Source organism: Chiroxiphia lanceolata, chromosome 3, assembly GCF_009829145.1.
Source record: "Chiroxiphia lanceolata isolate bChiLan1 chromosome 3, bChiLan1.pri, whole genome shotgun sequence".
Lineage (NCBI taxonomy): Eukaryota > Metazoa > Chordata > Aves > Passeriformes > Pipridae > Chiroxiphia > Chiroxiphia lanceolata.
The window spans coordinates 77,505,433-77,527,100 of record NC_045639.1 but is presented as its reverse complement, the minus strand read 5'-3'; positions in this window follow the sequence as shown (position 1 = coordinate 77,527,100).

Genomic DNA, 21,668 nt, shown 5'->3' with positions numbered 1-21,668 from the left:
CCTTGAGCTTACAGAATGACATGACTCCAGTCTCTCTAAAAGAATCACAGGTGCTTGCATCAGCTGGACTTCAGGGTCATGATTTAGTCTTTGAAAAGTGCCTCAACATAATTTGCTAATAATTTAAATTACATTTTAAAAATAATAATGTGTTCATGGTGGTGGTTATTGCTTTGTGACTGACCAGATGACAGTCACTTGCCTTCCAAAGTATAGTCAGATTAATTACATTGTACCACAATGGCCTCATGTCTTAAAGAAGAAGAGGTCTTTTACTGTAAATTGCATGTGTGATTCTTCTGTCATACAGTCTACACATGAAGCTGTCTTATGCAGGGAATCCTGGTCCAATGGTATGGGATATGGAGTAGGAGAATTCTGGAAGGAAGAAATGTTTGCTATGCTGCTTCGCATACCAAATTTTTATTTTATAGTTTTATGCCATCAGAAAGTTGCCATTGATATTTGTGTAGGGTAGTTTAATCATTCCTGCAATAAGTGAGTCAACGGAAAGCATAAGCATATGACTTATTTTCATATATCTGTAACTAGATTCTTATTCAAATAATTTTATGCTTTATATAGTTTACAGAATACTATAAAAACGTATTTTTCCTTAAATAATTTAATTGATTTGTCATTTGGATTGTAAGAAAAGATGAGATTATTTTTATTAGTTTGAGAGAGGAAGAAAAATAAACTCTTCTGTTTTGCAAAAAAGTTGTCTAAGTAATTTATGTAACACTTGTAAAACATCTACAAATCCAAAATAGCATTTCTTAAGTAACTGTGGTTGAGCAGGAAATGTAGCAATAAGTGGGAATCTATCAAACCAGTTGGAGCTTTTAAGAGTGACATGTGCCTGTACCACAAACTGAGAATTCCCATGTAACCAAAGTGACTTAGTGGCATTAGTTCTTTCCCAGATTTAGCCTTCTCTAACCAGTTTTGTATTAAACCCTACCAAAGTTCAAGAAGGTATCTCTTGGGTGGCACATTACAACAGCATACAGCAGCCTTTTGTAAAATAAATATAATTAGGGTTATCTGATTGCTAAGAGAATTAGAGGAAGAGCATCACAAAAAAAAAAAAAGGGGGGGCGGGGAAGTCCCTATATCTTAAAAGCTATGTTCAAAGCTGCATATGTGAGTATACATAAAAGTTTTAATAAGTAGTCACTAAGGATAGCAGATATATACCATACTAGTTAATTAAGCCATCATGGAAAGAATGCTGCAGTAAGCAGTCATTAGTGAGCCTCTCAACATTCATCTCTCCTTTTCTCTCAATTTATTCTACTAGAATTTTTATTACAGCTGAGGAAAAACAGGAAAAATAATCTGTGAAACCTAGATCAGGAATGACAGTTGCCTCTGAGTGCAGCATATCTCAGAATTTATTTAATTTGTAAAAAAATAAAAAAGAAATGGCATATTTGGCAAGAAGTCAGCAACACTAGTTTTCTGACTTCTCTGTAGCCTTTTAGAGTTTTGTTCAGGCTTCCTCTCTTTCTGGATATTTAAAATGATTGACAGGCATAAACATTCCTCATGGAAAACTATTGTGGTTGATCCAAACATTTTATGTTGTGGAATAAATACCCAAATTCCTCTCTCTACATATGTGTGTTATGTGTCCATGGTGTGTACATGAATGAGATAATTCATAGAAATTAGGACAGTACATCTGACTTAGTTTTATACCACATAAGATGTCAAAACAAGGTCATTTTAAGGAAAATGAAGATACAGGGGATGGGCAGTAGAGTGTACATAAGCTTGAAAAGGAACAAGTTCAAGCTTGACTGATATGGAGGAATAAATTTGCTCTTCTGTGAGCATTTTGAAAATCTGTGCTCTCAAATCAGGTCCCACTCAAGGTTTAATTCTTTAAGGTTAAATGGGGAGGGTATAAAGCTTCAGGCCTTTAGAAAGGAAGATGCTTATAACACACATTCCTTGGTCTTCCAAACCCAGGCTGTACACTACTCCTCTCTCATATCATCTGAGATCTGAGCGGTCAAATAAAGTTTTTAGACCTGAGAAGAATATCTCATAGAGGGGGAATTTCAGTATGGAAGTAACTTATCATAAAGTCTGATTGTTCTTAGAGAACAAGTGCCCATTTTACTGAACAGAGAGGAAATTAAAAAAAATCAACCCATGCAAGAGTGTTTTTTTACTTGTGTCTTCAAACCATCTGGTTTTCCAGCCTGAGTGTCATTTTTCATTATTGATTTATCTTTCAATGGCAAAAGCTGATGCTCCTCTCTTTTTTCCTCCCTTCTCCCCACCCCTTGCTTCCCTCCTTCAATTCTAAATGTTCTGCTTGTGTCTATACAGAGGGACTTGTCTGTTAATTCTCCCAGTTGTCCAGACCTGGTTAGCTATGGCTGTGCAGTATGGTAAAATTCTCATCCCTGTGCTGAGATGCCCTTCCAAGAAGAATCTGGACATATGAAAGGGTAGATCTAGGTCTTCTGACGTATGTGGGTGGTAGTAGTGTCAAGACTGAAGTTTTGATGAAGTATGTGTGTGCTGCCTGCAGACAGAGTTGTATATTCTAGGCTAGCAGACTTCTGAATTAATAAAGAATCAAAATCTCCATCTACTGATGTTACAATTTTTCCTCAAATCCTTTTTTACCAGGAACAAGTTCCACTTAGTTCTTCCTGATTTCAGTTCTTTCATACAAAGATTTTTCATTATTTCTCTAGCAGATACAATGCCACTTACAAAAGCTAAATAACAAATCTATAGCCAGAAATTATACAGGTTTAAGGACTGGAGTGTAAATTGTGTAAATTATTAGAAAAGACTTTATGTTTTTTTCTTGTGTGGGTCATTCTTCATGCTATGTCCAGAATACCCAATGATTAGCATGAATGGGTCACCTCCCATTAACCAGCTTGGATGTCACTGCTCTAATTCAGGTAATAAAAAAGTTTAGCTCGATACTGAAGCATCATACCAGGACAGGTACTGTCAGAGATAGAAGCAAATAATGTCTGAATCTTTTTACTTAGTACTTCAGAGGCAGCCATAATGTTAACAATTGAGCCCTAGTACATTCAAACCATGCCTAGTCAATGCAAAGAAAGACTTTTTGGAAGTTTTGGAGAGAACCATTGAGTTAGTATCAAGTAGAGACTTTTTTATGCCTTTGTCTTGGATGGAGGCCATCATTGTTCCAGGAACTGATTAGATTTCTTATTGATTTCTTCATGAAAACGGAGCCAACAAGCTCATCAGTTATACATTCTTGAGTGCCATCTACTGGCACCTTCTCTATTACAAGCACATATACAGATTTGCATGCATGTATACATATTTATATATGCACATATACAGACACACACATATATGTACACATAGACACATATCTGCATCTGCATATATACATATAAATGTATCTATAAGTCAGCCTTGTAATAACCAACCTACAATGTGCATTCACCCATTTAAGGGCTCTCACCTCATTGTTACTGTGCTTAGGAGTTAAAGCTAAAGCTAAGTTAAATTAGCAGAATTAATGAAGCCAGTTTTCCTATGAGAATGTATCCCGTATTCCTAACCAATTCCACGCTCCCTCCCATATGCACAGAACTCACAGACCTGAGCTCCCAGTCTCCCCAGAGTCATCCTCGCCTCTCCAAATTGACCAAGTTATAATTGTTCTTTCCTCAGAGGGAACAATGATTTCTGTTCTTTACTCTGTCTCCAGAGTTGGCAAAAGTTTAGAACACGCATATCTTTGAGCTACCTCTCCTTCTTCTCAGACCTCACTGGAACTCATCACTAAGGATATAAACATTACCAGGTAGTCCAGTACAAATACAGAGGATGTAATCCCATCTCTCATTTTTTTTTAATTGCATTCACTTTCCTGTAGTTCATTTGAATTAATCGGTTGCGCTAATAATCATTAAACATGGATTGACAGTTAAAGAAATATATTATTTCTTCTTGAAGGAGATTTAAAGACTTTTTGGTTTTATTTGATGCTTGAAGGTGAGTTTTCAGGCACTGAGAAATATACTGATGCCATTGACATTCATATAGAAACAAATAGCTGAAAATGAGGACAGACTCTTCTTACAGTAGTTCAGACATGTCCCTTGTTATTTTGTCATTGCAAATGGCATTCTCAGAGGATAAGTGTACAGTATTAGGGTCTGGCCTGTAACGAATTTCTTCACAAAGCAATGTTAAAGAGATGTAATTTTCTGAAATCCATATTCAGGATTAATCTTTATCATTTGTTTCTATCCCACAGAAAAATCTTTGTCCTGTTTCTACCAGACAATGACAAATAAATATGAGAAAAAGACATGCACTCTACAGATCAAGCAGGATTGTAGAGGTTATAGATCTGTGCTCTGTCCAAATGAGGAAGTGTAGCTATATGCATTTATCAGAAGTAACTGCTAATTACAGGCTATCAAGTCAACAACCAAGCAACGATCATTTGTTCGTTTTCTGTGGTCCCTGTCCTACTCCATGGGTTTCATGCTTCTGTCAATAAAGACCTGAAAAAAAAAACATTTCTCATTTCATCTTTCAGAAGTAGACTTCAATGCTGAGCCCAGGACACAGGTAGTTGCTAAATATCTGTACAAATAACATGCAGAAAGAAAAATTACTTATAGTTTATAAAATACAAAAAAGCTTCCTGTAACCATGACAGTATCCCTTTGGTAAACTGAAAAGTAACAACTTTGTTATAAAATCAAAATCTATTGCAATGTATCAAGACCCTGACTCAAAATGTTTTCTTCTCTTTCTTTTCAACAAAAAAATGAAAAGAATAAATTTTGGGTCTGGAATTTTTAGAAGAAAGAATAGTAGTAACCATTTGCAAATAAATTATGATCCTTTTGAAAAATGCTCTTAACCTCACAAATACAAGTAGTTCCAGCAAAATTCTATGTAAAAACTAAACACTAAGAAAGGCTAGAGTTCACATCTAATTTTAAAGTAGCATAAAACATGGAAATGTAACAAACAATGGAGAGAAGAAAAAAAAAGGAAAAATATATCAGCTTATCCATATTTTTCCTCTTTCTCTTTTTCTTCTAGTTTTACTTTTGTATTAAACCTCTCTCCATTTCAAATTTTATGAAATATCTGCTTTTCTACCTTTGAATTGATTGTTTCAACTTTTGGTTACTTCTAATATTGTACGTATGGCTTTTATTTTCCTACAAGATATCTGTTTCATCATCGGAAATATTTTGCATTCTACACATTTCCTTTTGACTTTAAATTAGAACAAAATAAAAGAGAAATATAAACTAAAATCACTATGTGGTTTCATGTTAGCCACTTTCTTCTCTTAATTTCTTTCCTGTAGTTCAGGTGCCCCATTTAAATAGTTACCAACCACAAGCAAGCAGTTAAAAAAAAAGTGCCAGTGGTTCTCTGTAAAGCTGCATTCATGTAACATATATTGACTTCAGCCACACTCCAAAATATCTAGTATTAATGATACTAGAGGTCAATGGAAACAGAACTATTGATTTTGATGAGCTTTGGATTAAGATCAAAAGAAACTCAAAGTTTTAATAGGTTATTTCCCACGGGAGGTGCAATAAGCCTTTCACCCGCTGCTGAATCATAAACGAAGAACAATACCATGATTTACTGTTTCACCCTATCCTGACTTGAAAAGATTGAGGTTTTTGTTGGAAGTAGGTTTTGGAGCATAATACATAAAAAATCTCAATGGCACAAAACCAGCTCCATGCATTATGACCTTGAAAGTATGAAAACTGTGAAGAATTGCTCATTAGGTAAATAAATACTCATTAATTTATCTCACAGTATATTTTAACAATTTACCTCTTTACAAAAAAGAGTATCTAGAGTTGACTAAAGACAGCAAAGATGATTTCTGCCTGTTATAACAGGGAAGTACTCACCTATAAAGTTAAATGAATCATGTTTTCCTTTACACTCCATTATAGCATCTCATAGCTTTGTTAAACCTACAGTTTTCAGATTGAAATTTTGTAGGTTTGTTCTCTCTGAATATGATGTTTATCGGTATTGACATTATCCTTGTTGCTGGCTATTATTTTCTATGTGGAGATAGTTGCAAGACATTTGACAAGTTTTGAAAGAAAACCAAGACAGGGGAGAGGAAGAACATGTTTTAAGTATTTCTATTTATTAAAGTTTTTAGCAGCTTTGATGCTTCAAATAATGATAATAAAATTTAAATTTTCCACTGCATTATATTTATTGCAAATGTCTTTGAATGTTCCCAGAAAAAAATAAGGTACAAATCCAAGAATAAATAACATAACATTAGACTCTGCTATTTGAGAAATATTATCTCATCCTGTAATTAAATACTGTGATAATGAATACATGCAGAGACAAAGTTGAAGTTTTGTGCTCTACAGAGCAGACTGAATACTTAGCACAGCTATTTAAGAAACAGCACTATACAAAAAGAATGCATTATATGACCAGCAATAGAACTGATCCAAGGAAAACAATAAGGGAAGAGAGTTAAAATTTTAGCAATAAATGACCAAGCTATTAGTAGAATGCATTATTTGCTTAATAATAAGACACCATTAAGAGTGTGTGATGTAACACTTAACACTGCAACCTCATAAATTTTTTTACATCAGTTCTATAAAATAGAATAAAAATTCAGGGAACAGTTTTTATTTCTGGTCATACTTAAAAACTTCTTACTAGCATGTTATCAATAGATGTATCTTTTTAAATGTTCCCAGATGAAAGAAAGGAAGGTTAAAAAAAAATTTCTTCTTCCTTATTTTTCTTCTTTATTTTTTTTTCCCCCAATTCAATTTACACTTTGTCTTTGAAGTTTACTCTCTGTTTTTAATTACCTTTGATGGACTGGTAAGACTCCTTCCATGGAATAGTTTATAGACTTAGGCTAATACATCATAAATGAGAAAACTTCTGCTTGAAGCATCATTTTAAAGCACCATTTAAAAGTAGTAGGAGACATCACATTGTCATACACTTAGTAATAACATTTCACAGCTTTTAACTAAGCTTTCAGAGACAGCTGCCCATTCCTGCTCATGTACGGTGTCTGCCAATACTCTGATGTCTTTATTTAGGGAATGATAAAGAATTGCTTGGAGTCTTCTGTAGATTCAAAAAACTTGCCATTGAAGGGGAGGAGGATAAAACTCATCCAGAAGACAGATGACAGCTTTTCATCTGGGGATCATACAGAAAGATGCTTCTTTCTATAAAAATAGATCCTGTAAAGGTGTTTGCTCCTCACATTTTACAACAGCCAGTCATTCTTAAAAAGAAAGAATATCCTTAAAACTGTGAAGTCAGCTGAATCCTACAAAACTCATTCAGCCAAACCGGTATTTTTTACAATTATTACTATTTTACACAGTAAGGCGTGCATAGTTGGCTCCTAGAAGAAACAGATTGTTCTCACAGCTGTCTCTCCCATCCTTCAAGAAACAATACTAGTCAGAGTCAAATCATCTCACACTAATTTTGTTTCATAAAGAGACCACTTGAATTGCATTTGTCTACCGTATCTTTTTTTTTTTTTTTTTTTGTATCAGAATGCTGCTAAAGAGGGAAAAAAAGCAACAGAACAGAGGAACACTGTGATCATTATTAAATAAACTGTCATCCTATTTAACTGAATTGAATGATTTAAATGTCACTATAATGAGCTGTTTGGAGTTTATTTTTTAAATTATAATCTGTTAATTAACGATTAATGTGTGCCTTTAAGACATAGCCCACTGCAGGAGGTACTGGTGAGGCATTTTGACACAGCAGGAGTGCTAGGCAGTAGTTAACAGAGAATAAGCAACCGGGACAGATTCTCAGCTGGTTAGGATTTAACTTTGTATTTTCTAGAGTACAAAAGAAACTATACTTTCATATGGAAATAGGTCACGGAAGCGTCTTTCAGCAAGTGGGGAAAGGACAGGGTTGTAACATGTGAGGGTACTAGGCAACTATATTCCCCATGGAAGGAAAAGAAGTGATAATGCTGGAGTTTCATTAGCAATATAGACAAGCTGGGATGAACCATTTAGCCGACCTACTGCTACCAATTATCCCAAGTACTGAAGGATCAGTGATCATGTTATTTGACAAAACAAGTGTTTTAAACATAAATAAAGAACAAAGCAAGCAACAGTTGTACATACAGGTTGGCAGTTAGAGGAGTTATAAAGATTGTCACTCTTATTTACTTTCAAGTCTTATGAAGGGTTGATGTCTGGCTGAAGTAGTTCAACCACTGAAACCTTCAGCTTCAACTGAACTAGTTGATTATGCAGAAATGCGAAGTAAATATGCTTGTATTTACTGAGTTAACATCAAATTACTCTGTTAGTCTAGTTATCAATTTGATTGCTTTATACCATATGAAACCATGCCCTTTTACTAAATAATTGAATAATTGCAAAGGCTTGTGTGGTTCTTAGGTATCAGCCCATGAGTTATTTGATTCAATGCAAACCATTTCATTTGGGTCCTCAGGGAAGAGTTGATTGGGAAGGTCAAATTATCCCATATGATTACTGACCACACACTTGTGTGGGTGCCACTGGTCCCCATAACACCAGGAGCTTTTCAATCCTCTACAGATAGAAATTTAAAATAGATGCACACACCTCTCCACACACACTTATAAAAGATGGCTGTGCAGCTTTTTAATTTTGTTCAAACTCTACATATGAGAAAGTTTGCCTGAACTTTTTGGTGTTTTTTTTTTTTTTTTTAATTTAACAATTAAAAGCAGTGGCTACAAGTTCCTTGGATAATGTCAAATCTTTGAGATTACACAACTGGCATTTTGTTTCATCTCACCCAGTTTAAACCAGGAAGTAACCTCAAACCTATTGGTATTGCTTGCTTGTCCTGAAGAGTTAGAGGATAGCAAATATGTGTCTTGCACATGAAGACTTAGTAAACATTAGAACTAAAATCAAAGGACCTCTAATTAAAACTTCGTGTAACTGTATGTAAAGGGATTGTTTCACATTACAGATAAATATCTTTGATTCCCTTTTTACATTGGTGTGTTCAGCTGAATTTTTTCCCTTCTCTTTTTACACCCATTCTTAGAGAAATATAAACCTAAATTTAGTAATAATAAGAAATGTATCTGCTCCTCAAAATCACAATGTGTATTTTCAACTGTAGCTGGAACTTGTAGAAAGAATTCCTCTGTGTTTTGCTCAGATTTCCAACCACCTGAATGCTTCCCACACCCTTCCTACCTGTACATAGAGTTATGTGCATTCATGGATCCAGAATGGATAATTTGAACTTTAATTCTGTATTGTTATGTTTTTAGCCTTATATACACTTCAATGAATTTAAATTTCCTAAAATATCAAGTCACTGTCTAAAGCCCTTACCATATTCTATGCTTTTTTCCCTGTTTCTTTGTCTAAAAAATATTTTTGAAATACAGTTAGTTGTAAACAAATTGTAATAGTGTAAACAAATTGTAATCATATAAACAAAATCAAGGCACGATGAAGTTCAGTACAGAGAAACAGAGAATTTGTTAGCGTGCAAAAACTTCGTGGTGTTTAAAGGAAACATAATGAAGAAAGAGGAGCAGACAAAGCAAGAGGAAAAGAAATTTTTGGGGCTGTTTGGAAGCATCATGGCTGTAATTTAAACACAGCCATTAGCTATGCTAGGTGACACGGGACAGCTTATGTTCATCCTATCAGAATCTCTACCTAATTAATGAGAACTGCTGTGGCCCATACTACTTACTGACCTGTCTCCAGGAAGTCTGTAGGAAAGTACTGGTTCACTTCATGTTTTTTCTTGAGAGGGAACAAAATTACATATAGTAACAGAAACAGCAACTACAGTTCTTGATTCTATTAAAAAATTATTATATATTTTTTAATTTTATATATTTTTTTATTTTCCTTACCATAAAGTCTGCTGCACTGAATTTCACAGGATTGTTTCCAGGACTTTGCTTATCACAATGCAGTCTTCAGATAAATAAAATAGTAATTTTCCTCCATTCACTGCAAAGGGTAAATTCAGAGATAACAGTGGTCTGGGGATTTAGAAATTGTGCTAAATTCATATGGTAATGAACATCTGTGATGTTTTGATGACTCACTTGCTCAAAAGGATACAATCCCCAGGTTTCATTATTGTCTTTGAAAACTTGCAGGAAGTCCCACACTAAACACTGATGACAGACAACACCGGATGGTTTTAAGCAGACTCCCAGTAAGACATAGGGCAATGCTAGGCTATATCCCAGTGTGATACAGTAGCTAATGTCTAATATATGGAAAAATTCTCAATATTGTAACATTTTAATGACATCTTCAAACATTAATGAAAACATAAGTTAATGAATCACCTTGAGTGCTATTGTAATTTTTTGCTTGTTTGTTTGTTTTTCTCCATTTGCTGAAGTGGCACAAATCAAGCCACCTGCCAGGAAACTCTCTTCTGAATGGCTTAATTCCTTTCTTTTGCCTCTCCTCCCACTCCTCCCTTGACAGATAAGACTTTTTTTCAAGTGTCTTCTGAGAATTTCACAGCATATTTTCCTAATCAACTGTGTTAAGACACTCAGACACTCACACTGGAGGATTTTCTTTTCCAAAATAGGAATACCTCCCTCTCAAGTTACTTTGTCACTGCGTTTGCACCAATGCAGTTTAACACGCCCAATGAATTCAAAGTGAGAAAAGCACCAAAAAGCAGTTTTGAAATGGCAGTCATACAATACTTGCTTTTCAGAGAGTTGTGGAAGAGCCAGGAAAGGGTAGGATAATACAGAAAGTTCCAATGCATGCTACTACTCAAAGCAGAAAAGGAAGGGGTAGGAAAAGATAATGAGATGTGAAAAGCGTGTTGCAGGTGAAAGGAGCCACACTGTTGCAGTCTGAAGCATTATCTCTGCAAAAAAAAAAAAAAAAGTTCTAAATTTTTGGAACAAAAGGAAGACAGCACTAAGCCCGTGCAAAGGCAACACATGCAACCTTTGGTCTTTGGAAGCCTGTACTGACAGGAGCGTGAATGTAAACTGCCCAGATGGGGAAACAGGTAGCTGGACAGCAGCGTCTATGGACTAATGCTATGTTTAGCCATCTTGATTTTCTGTATGGCTCTTGACCACCATTAATCTTACTGAGTAGTCTACAGTAGGGATTTTTGCACTGGGGTTCACCAGAAGCTCTTCTGTACAAGATTGATGGTGTACCTCAAGCCTCGTTAATAGGAAATAAAAAATATTTCCTTTCTGAGAGGAACACAAGTTTGTCACATGATTCTTTTGAATTCATCTTTTTTCCCTCTTCAGCTTTTTTACCAAGATACCTGTATGCAAATATCTCTACAGTGACTCATAGATTAATCAACTTTTTATAGGGTCAAAATACATGCAAGTATTTTATTGAACAGGTGATATATTTGGGGTTTGTATGGCCAGCAATAATTTACCTGATGATCCTCATAAAGTGACATTCACATCATAGTGTAAAAGAAGATTTAGAAATACTGTATTTTTGTGCACATTTTTTCATGACTGCTAATTTTGTTATGCATTTAAATTTTAAATTTCTTCCCAGTTATCCTGCTCTTCCTGGAGACTGTATTTTGTGAAGACATAATCTTAAACAACAACAACAACAAAATGAATCTAGAGATTGATAACAAGAATACCAGGGATTTTTGCAGTTAATAACAATTTTATTGCAGAGATCTTTATCTTCAGGCTTCAGGGTTTATGCTTTCTCTTATATTGAAGATCAAGAAGAGACTTGACTATAAATGCAGATTTTTCTACACTCTCTTGCTCTTTGTTCTTAGATCTTTTTTTCTATTACTCTTTGAACTGGCCCCAGTAGGAGACAGTTTATCAAACCTGATAGATTTCATGTTTGGTTTATCCCAACAATTACTTTTTATCCTAAGAATGCTTACAAATCTGTTTTAACTTTAAGGATATTTGACCAAGCTATAAATCTCCTTTCCAATCATTTAGCTTTCTGAAATCCTGGGTAGTTTAAATTGTTTGAAATTTTGTTGGAGGGATTATTCTTTTAATTTTAATTATACAATGAGTATTTAATGATCTGTATTCACTGTACAATCATAGAAAAATTTTAATCCTAAATAAGATGTTGAATAATAATTAAAACTACTGAAGACTTGATTAAGAGTGTTCAGGGATTAGAATTGAGAAGCAAAGATGGGGCAAATCCACGGACTTAAAAACTTTTACAAGGAAAAAAAACAGAACAACCCCACACATCCCAAATGAAAAAAAATTAAGCATGTTTTTTAAAGTGATTAAGAAATTTATTAGACTAAGGATTTTCTCCAGAAAGCAGTCTAAAAAAGCCACATAAAAAAAAATAGAATGCACTTTCTGAGCTCCACAGAGAGTTCATTGTGTATTGTGGGGGACATAAACTCTGATTAGCTTCAGGGGGAGTGTTAAATGCCTGAACTGCTAAAGAAAAGTGACGGGGGTGGGGTGGAAGGGTGGGGAGAGGAGTGGGTGCGTGTCATATCTAATAAAATGGAGTAAAAGAAAGCTTAGAGGAGAAAGAGAAAATCAGGAAGAGAAGGATGAATTTTATTTACCCATCACAGATGTGACTTGTTATAGAGGGAGCAACTATGAAATCTCTCCCCCCCCCAAAAAAAAAGAGTTGTATTATAAATGTGCTTTAAAAAAATCCTTTTATATAAACCAAAGGGAGGACATATTGCATAATATCACAAATACATTTGAAATGAGTGAAAGTGGAATATTTTGTCCTGATAACTACATACTAAAAATTAATCCTCTTAAACAAGGTAAGAACTTCTTATTTTGCCTAAGCAACCAGATTTATATGTAAAAAATTGAATATAAGTATATATATGTGTGCATGTATGTATATATATATATTACTGTTTACTGTAGCTCTTTACAGTTCTTCATCGTAGTACTGAGCCTTAGGATGACCTCATTATTCTTTAGTTCCAGTAAATTAATAGAAGATGTCATTGAAAGTACAGAACAAATCACAAACTTGCAAAGGTTGAGCAAAGTGTTCCAAAAATGTCAGCACCACCTATGTTTTAAAATAAAGTTTTATGAGAAGATTCTGTTCTGATACCAATTGATGTAACTCTGCTGGTTTCAGTGATGCTAAGATTATCTCTTCCAGACAAGGCTCATTAAAATATCCAAATTCTCACCTTCGAATCACACATGTTGTCATGTCCATAGAAATGCTCACTTCCTAACAGAAACAGGCCAAGAGGTGTTTCCCCTAACAAAAGTGGTACCTCTCTGGCATCTCGGAGATAGTCGGGTACATAGAGCTGAAAAATGTGGCAGACAAGGTTTCTGTGATTTCTTGTGTATAAATTTACCTGGGAGTCACAGTAAACAGGACTTGACTACTTTGAAATTGAACTCTGTTACTTTCACAATTTCTATATTTTTGTACATGCTGTTCTGTATTTCCTCATCAGTGTATATTAAAAACCTCCTGGATATGCAGCTGAAACTTTATAACAGTAAATGATGAAAATAACTCATAAAATCAATTAATTTGCCTCTAGCAAAGCATCAATTTTAATATGAATAGAAACAGTAAATCTTTCTGAGCACTGCCATTTCCCTAATACTTTAAAAAAAAATTTATTCCGGACTGGAAAAAAAATTGAAAAGGTTAACATTTTTTATTAGAAAACAATCAATTTTGATTTGATCAAAAAGTGTCGCTCATGTAGAAATAATATGAATGCAATTTGAGCATATTGTATTTTTTGAGCTACATATCGAAATATGATTTATTTTTAAAGAAGCAGTTCTAAATGAAAACTTGAAATAGCCAATATAAAATGCAGAAATGGAAAATTTTTACATTATTAATAAGTTTTGAGGTTTTTTAAAATGTCATCAGAAGACACTTCTGATGTTCTTCCATTTTGACAATAGAGGGCTTGTTCATTCTTTTAAAAATCCTCACAGCTGAACACGATTATAATAAGCATATTTCAGAAAAAGCTTTTTTAAATACACTTCAACTTTGATTAAATTGTCTAAGTAGTCATGATTTGATATAACTGCGTGAGTATGGATAAAGCTTTTAAAGACATGCAAGCTTAACCTCTGTCTTGAGCATTTCTGACACTTTATGTAGACATGTATTGCTGATTGATAATTGTCTTTGCATATTATTTTGAGAAGGAATTAGCCTGTCCGTCAACAAGAAATTATGACTGTTTTCAGTGATGTCACAAACCGACATTGTAGATTCTTGACAGAGGAAGGAGACTCAGTGCATATAGTCATTGCCTGAGTGTCATACTGCCAGGAAAGCCTACACCCAAAACAAAAAAGATAATACCTCTTTGCTTCTGCAGTAAACTGTAAAAGGAAAAAATGTTTTGTAAAGCAGAATGGTGACAGACCAGAGGATGCAGATTACTAAAAAATGCTAATTATGCCTCACATACTCGAAGTGTGAATGACAGCATCATTATGAGTGACAGTAGATACTAAAACTCCCTATGGAAAGACATAGTGTAAAATTATGTCCCACAGACAGATTTAGAGATAATATGGACCTCGTGGTTTGAAATTAAAATTCAGCAGAATTCTGTGATTCTAACTGAGAAGCTCAAATTGCCTGAGACAAAAAAGGTTGTATCAGACACCACGGAAATATCTTTATGTGGCACTCCAGGCCCATATCTTCTCTAAACCCTGTAAATTTTAGGAATGATTTGTTATTTGTCATTATTCTGTCTAGTGCTGCACGTGTTTTTAAATACTACCCTCTTAAACTACGTGTCCCTCTGAACTTTATCAACTCAGACAATTATCTCTTGTGTTCTTCAATGTGCTGAGTAGTTATTTATCATGAAAAATTTGAAACAATTGATGATAGTTTTATAAAGCAATTATCACAGAGTTATTATTTGTGCAAATGTATTACTGTATCTTTCCTGATGACTTAATTCTGCGCCTCCTGTGGATTCGGCTGTTATGCATATGCAGTGACAGGTACATGTAGATGGAAAATTACAGGTGTTCTGTAATTTGCTTCTGTCTATTACTGGCTAATGTGTACATTTTTGAATTTGCAAAGTCTCTGGATGAATTAATGTTTTCTATGAATTTCACTCTGTGTTTTTTATGGCATAAACTTTAAAAAATATGTTTTGAATATGTCTAATGAAAGTTGTATACCTGATCTCAAGGTATTAAAAAAATACAGATAAAGACACTTTGGCTAGAGGCAAAGTAAAAAATAAAGGAGAAAAACCACTCTGTGTATTAAACTGCAGGGATGACTGGATCTTCAGCTGGTTTAAAACAAAAATTCCAAAGCTCATAGGCTTTTAATTCGTAATTCTATTTCATATCCAGATTTATCTGAACTACTTGAAACTCTAAAGATTTCTAAAATGTCGTAATAGGGATTTGTATGAAACATACTGTCTGTACTCCTTCATACCAGATCATAGTAAGAAAAACATAAAAAGATTTAGGTATTTTGCAGAAACATACAATTAGGGAACATTTTTTTTTAGATGATTTTTTACTCCATCAAAAAAAGAATGTCTTCAATAAAAGTTTTGTTTCCATGAGCTTTTAGGAAAAGCTGACTTTTAGGTTTGATTTCAAACGAAATCCAGATTTACAGGCCTAGGTCTTGATCTAAAGCCAAGTAGACCTACATTAGACCTAGTACAATCAAAATGTTTAAGGTAATGAGAAAAAGTGCAAAGTTATGTAAGTTTAGTAACGGTTTGTTTAAATCTTTTATTTTAATTTTATTATAATGAATGCAATTCACATATTATTTCTGAATTTTAAAACAACTTATCAAAATACTTAAAACAGTTCCTTGAGTCTTCCATCAATACAATTTACTCACTTGCTAGTACATATTTAATTTTATATTATTTATCGCTTTGCTCATGGGTGGAGAAATTTAAATTAAGTACTATTTTTTATTTTTTAAAATTAACATGACAATTGCAAAAGGATTAAGTGCTCCATATGCAGGAATATATCATACCCGTAGGGGCACCTTCAAGTTCAAAGGGAGATTAATACACTTGTTATGATGTAAATTACACTTCTAGCACTGACACGAAAGAATTGCTATAAAAGATGCACTCTAAGTACTTTGGCACCAGATAATACTTATGTGTCATTGATTTAAAATGTATACTTTCCTTTGTAAAGTCCTCCAATAGGATGCAAACACTTTTTCCTTATGTGTCTCTTTTGTTCCCTCCCAAAAAGTTCCACTGTTTCTCAATTATATGGCAATTGAAATGTAACTTGGAAGTTCACATCTGTGAATCTGGAATGCTGGGGAAAAAGTGCTGGGTTAAAAGTTACTTTTCAATCTACTTTTTACTTTGCAATGTATTAACTTTTAGATATATGAATTTTAGTTATCTATTTATTTGAGTGTTTTTAATGGGTTTCCATTTTCCATGGAGTTAAAACATATTTGATACTCATTACAGATTTTTAAACATTTTGACAAATATCCACACAGGTTCCTTATTTATTTTACGTTATATTTGTGCTCATGAATTGACAATATATCCTCAGTTGGCATTTTTTCTTCTACTGTAAATAGAATTACCACTTTAAGCTGGGTAACCTATGACCCAAGTTGTATGAGTTTGAAGCTTGATGACAGACTGAAGTAAGCCTCCTGTAAGTTATGTTGGAATGCAACTCATATCTAGACTATTTAGTCTGAAATTATTCATATCTGGTGTTCAGTGTAAAGGAAAAGCCTAAAGCATGAAAAGAAAAAGGCACCTAAGTCTGTTGGAAAGCTTAAGTAGCACTAAGTGGAAAAGGTCGTTGCTGACTAAGGAACGTCACTGACATTTGGAGAAAGAGTAGGAGCTATGAATTTTAAGGAAGATAATCTGTTAGGCCTTTGGATTATTGAAAGACATAATGAACAGCATGAAAAAAACAAGTATTACAGACTCAGGTAAGCAACAAATAGAGGAAAGAGAAGGGAACAAAAGGAGATCTAAGAGGATGTAGGCAGAGGTACACAGAGGCAGAGTACAGAACAACAAAGATAGAGAAGTTATTCTTAATATTATTGGCATTGAATAGTGCTTTGGGACTGCAGGCTTGTGATTAGGCCATTGGTTAAACTTTGGACTGAGGTTAATCAGCAGAAAAGTTAGTCTTCCTGGTGTGTATGGATCTTTTAGGAGGACCAGAATAAGGGTTTTGTTCTGGAACCCACCACAATGCATTCCTTGTATATTACTGTTGTTATAGTACTGCACATGTACGGTTTGCACAAGGAGCAGTTTTAGGAATTAATTCCTCCAGAACCAGCCATACCTACCCCTTCAGAGCTGTATTTACAAAACTACTGACCTGAAAAGTAGCTCCCTGAAAACCAGCATATTCAGAGGAAATTCAGCTTTGCCAAATTGACCCAGCCTATAGTGTTACATTAAATATAACACAATGCTGAAAAAGAGCCAAAATGGGTCAGGAAATGTTTGCTTTAGATAGTGGCAGTGTAAACAGTTATTCTGAAAGTAACAGAGAGCTATTGCACTGTGTAAAGTTTTATTAGGTTTAATCTCCCATTAAAGTTAGTTCCTTTGCTGTTCGGAAGTAAAGAATTGTTTTATAAGCACTGTGGATCAATATAAAATGGAAGCTTCTTTTCCAGAAAATCTAGTTCTCATGAAACAAACGTATGTCTTAATGGGAAGTAGAAAAAACCCAGGATGCTAATTCTAATATTTAAAAGTGAACAATGATTTTACAATTTCATATAATAACAGGCCGGTTCAAAAAAAAAAAGTATTTTTAAATACTGCCATGCCAAAGATTGTATCAAGGAGTGCAACGGAAGAAAGCAAAAACTAAGTATAATTTTACGAGGAGGTCTTTATCGTACTCATTTTTTAACAACTGGATTATATTTACAGAAAACTAGCTGGACTAAGTCTGATATAAATAGTCCTCTCTAACTTCAAAGTTTGATACCAGGAAGGTAATGGAACAACATCCAGGTCATAAAAATGTTTCATAAAGAGAGGTTGTTGTCTTTGAAGACTCACTGAGGAAGATCTGTCTCCTACAACCTGGGTACTCTTTTAATTTTCTCTGCCTAGAAAATGCAGAGTCCCTCAGAGGATGATCCGGCTTGCTAAAAATAAACACCTGCCTCTCTTTACCAGACAGTAGGAAATTAACCAGAAATCTTATGTGTTCCCCTTCACCTGCTATGTAGTTCCTTGCCTGCAATGACCCACTGGAGAGGTCAAGTCTCTGTGGTTAGAATATTTGAATGCTGGAAGAGAGCAGGTACAAACTGGCCCTGTCCTGCCTTGGGTGTTGCGATGCAACCAGTGCTTTGAACAGCCGTGCTGCAGCAGTCAGAGGGCTGGGTGGAAGGGAGCCTGGTGCTAGTTTTAGAGTTTAGATCACTCATTTACACTCAGGAAAGACACATGTTTCTCCTCCTGGGATCCTTGCTGTTTTATCTTTTACTTGATGCACTCACATTGCTAATAGCAGGGACCACATCTCCACATGAGAGACTGAGCTGAGCCCTTGGAAATCCTCAGGGTGGACAGGGAAGTTCCTCATATAACTGGGTGACTTCTACTGCTCCTGAAAACCAGACAGAGTGTGCTGCTATAAGAGAACTAAAGAGAGCTTCCAGTTCTCTGTCCTCATTCAGATAAAGAGAATTTCACCCAGTGCCTCATCAGAAGGAAATCCATGGAGCCTTTCAATTATCCCATCAACTATGATAATTTTACTTAACCTCAATACTAGTTTTTTAGTGAAAGACATGTTCTTTTCCTATTTAAAAATATTTCATTTAACCCGGTTTCCAGGCAACTTACAAAGTTGCCAAGATGGAACAAAAATCTTTCAAAAATGTGATCAAGATTTCAGTTATAAACTTCTAGATCCTGTAACTATGAGTAAGATTTGACAAGGGTTCTGAGCTAAACATTTTTCTTATTTTGAAATAAACCCGTAAGTGTATTCCAGTCTTTGTATTATGTCGTGGTTTAACCTCAGCCAGCAACCAAGCCCCACACAGCTGCTCATTCACTCCTCCCCTACCAGGATCAGGGAGAGAATCAGAAGGGTAAAAACTAGAAAACTCATGGGTTGAGATAAAGACAGTTTAATAGGGAAAGCAAAAGCCACAAACACAGGCAAAGCAAAACAAGGAATTAATTCACTTCTTCCCATGTGCAGGCAGGTGTTCAGCCATCTCCAGGAGAGCAAGGCCATATGCTTAACTCTGACTTGGGAAGACAAACTCGAAACTCCCCCTCCGATTCCTCTTTCCCCCCATTTTATATACTGAGCATGATGTCATATGGCCTGGAATATCCCTTTGGTCAGCTTGGGTCACCTGTCCCTGCTGTGCCTCCTCCCAGCCGTCCATCCATCCCCAACTTCATTGCCAGCATGACAGTAGGAAAAGCAGAAAAGACCTTGGCTCTGTGTAAACACGAATCAGTAATAATAAAAACATCCCTACGTTGTCCACACTGTTTTCAGCACAAATCTGAAACATAGTCCCATACTAGCCACTATGAAGAAAATTTAACTCTATCCCAGCCAAAACTAAAAAATATTATTTCAAGCTTGGCCTTTTTACTGACTTAAAATTCTGACACAGAAGAAAACTATAGGATTTCTCCTCCCAATTCCTTTAAGTAATGTTTTCTTATCCTAAACACTTTCAGTGACACAATTATTAATTATATTGTGGTAAAGATCCCTTTAGTTTTAATTTTAATATTATAGGAATAGGATTATATTCTCTTATAAATGGGTATAATCTTTCATAAACGTTTTTTACTACGTGATGGAGCATATTAGTCAACTGAGGGACTAGGTGCAATAATTATCTTTTAATTATTTTTTAAATATATCCTGTTTAAGAAGAGATTTTATACCCTTATTGTTTGGTAAAACATATCTATACCTGAGTTCATACCTACCATATGTTTTGTTTTGTGACTAAGCTGATATAATAAAGAAGAGATACCCAAAGACAATCTTTGTCTTAAGGTCATGATATTGTTCAAGTACCAGCACAAAGGAATTTGAATTTAACTATCCCTTTACTTTTTTTTATGAGCATATCACTTTTTTTTTTTAATAAGCCAAGTTAGTAATCTTGAAAGTGTATACTTTTCAAACTATATAGACTCTTCAGGAAAAGTAGTCCCACAGAACTCTTTAAACTGCATGGATGTGCTACAGATATAACTAAGCCTTGGAACGTTATAGAGGCTAATATCAGGAGGAGATACCAAAAAGTAGAACTCAGTTGACTGGGAAAATAACACTGCAGTGTTATTTCTCACAGCCACAGGTGAATGGTATGAGGAAAGGCACTTGATTTAGGGATAAATATATTAACCCAGATGAAAATTTTTTCCTGCCTGACAGCACTGAAGGTTGTAATGGCCTTCAGCATTTCATCCTAGGACTAAGTGAATCAGAGGGCAGCACTGCAATGGGAATATGACTGCTTTCTGTTGTCTACAGGAAACTAAAGCAGCATGGCTACAATTGTGTCAGTTCAAACTGTAGAGTTTGAAATTGTTAATCATTCATACTAAAAAGACTTCGTTAGTTTCAGTGCTCTGGGAAGGGTTTTTTCAAGATTTGCCAGAGCACAGCTAATGACCTTGAATGTGATTCCCAGCCAGAAGAAATTAGCAAAGGCAGTAGATAGTCATGATTTATTTATTTATACCAGCTGAGTTTCTGTATTCTTATCTTTACAGTGGTTTTTTTCTAGATAAGATTTTTGATATCACTCACAGCTATACTGAGATTTAAATTTTAATTTTCTTTACATTTTCTGTTCCCATTCCAGAATTTAATTAGATGAACATGTTGTCATTCCCATTATTGCTCTAATAATTCTTGCTGTTCAGTCTTAAGGAAAACATGCTATGTGCATTTTAACCTGAACTATATTTCCTTGTTGTCATGCATATCTCCTCCTATCAATAGCACATACGTATTTATTTTTGCATTGGTTCTTCTACCAAACTTGACATGCCCTTGTAATGTATATCCTGTAAGCTACTAAATAAGAAGAGCTAAAAAAGTTTGTGGAAATAGCAGGGAAGTGTTTCCCCATTCTGTTCATTTGGACAACACCAAATAACTGTATTGGAGTTTGAGTTAAAAATTTCACTGCAAAATATTTTTACTTCAATGCATTGAAGGTTTAGGTAATTTGGTAGAGAGGAATGTTGCTGTCTTGAATTTTGACAGCTGTATATGTGTTGTTTTGATTAACATGTTTTACATGAATTCCTAGAATGCTTCCAGATATTTGTTGGAGTATATTTCCACAAAAGAAGTCAAACTGCTAACTTCATTTTGTCTTCTAACAAGAACCATATATACTGCAAACAAAGAAGTTAAAGCTCCTGTGTGGAAACAGCAGCGGGAGATATACAACACAAATTTCCCCCCTGGTTATTGTTGAACACCACGATGAGTAGTATCAACTCACAGATTATATTGTCATAGTACCAAAGTACTACTATTTCATGAAGCCCTGTAAATGGAAAATAAAAATCTAACCCTCCTCCTGTTATATCTTTTCATGTCTGATTCTCAAATC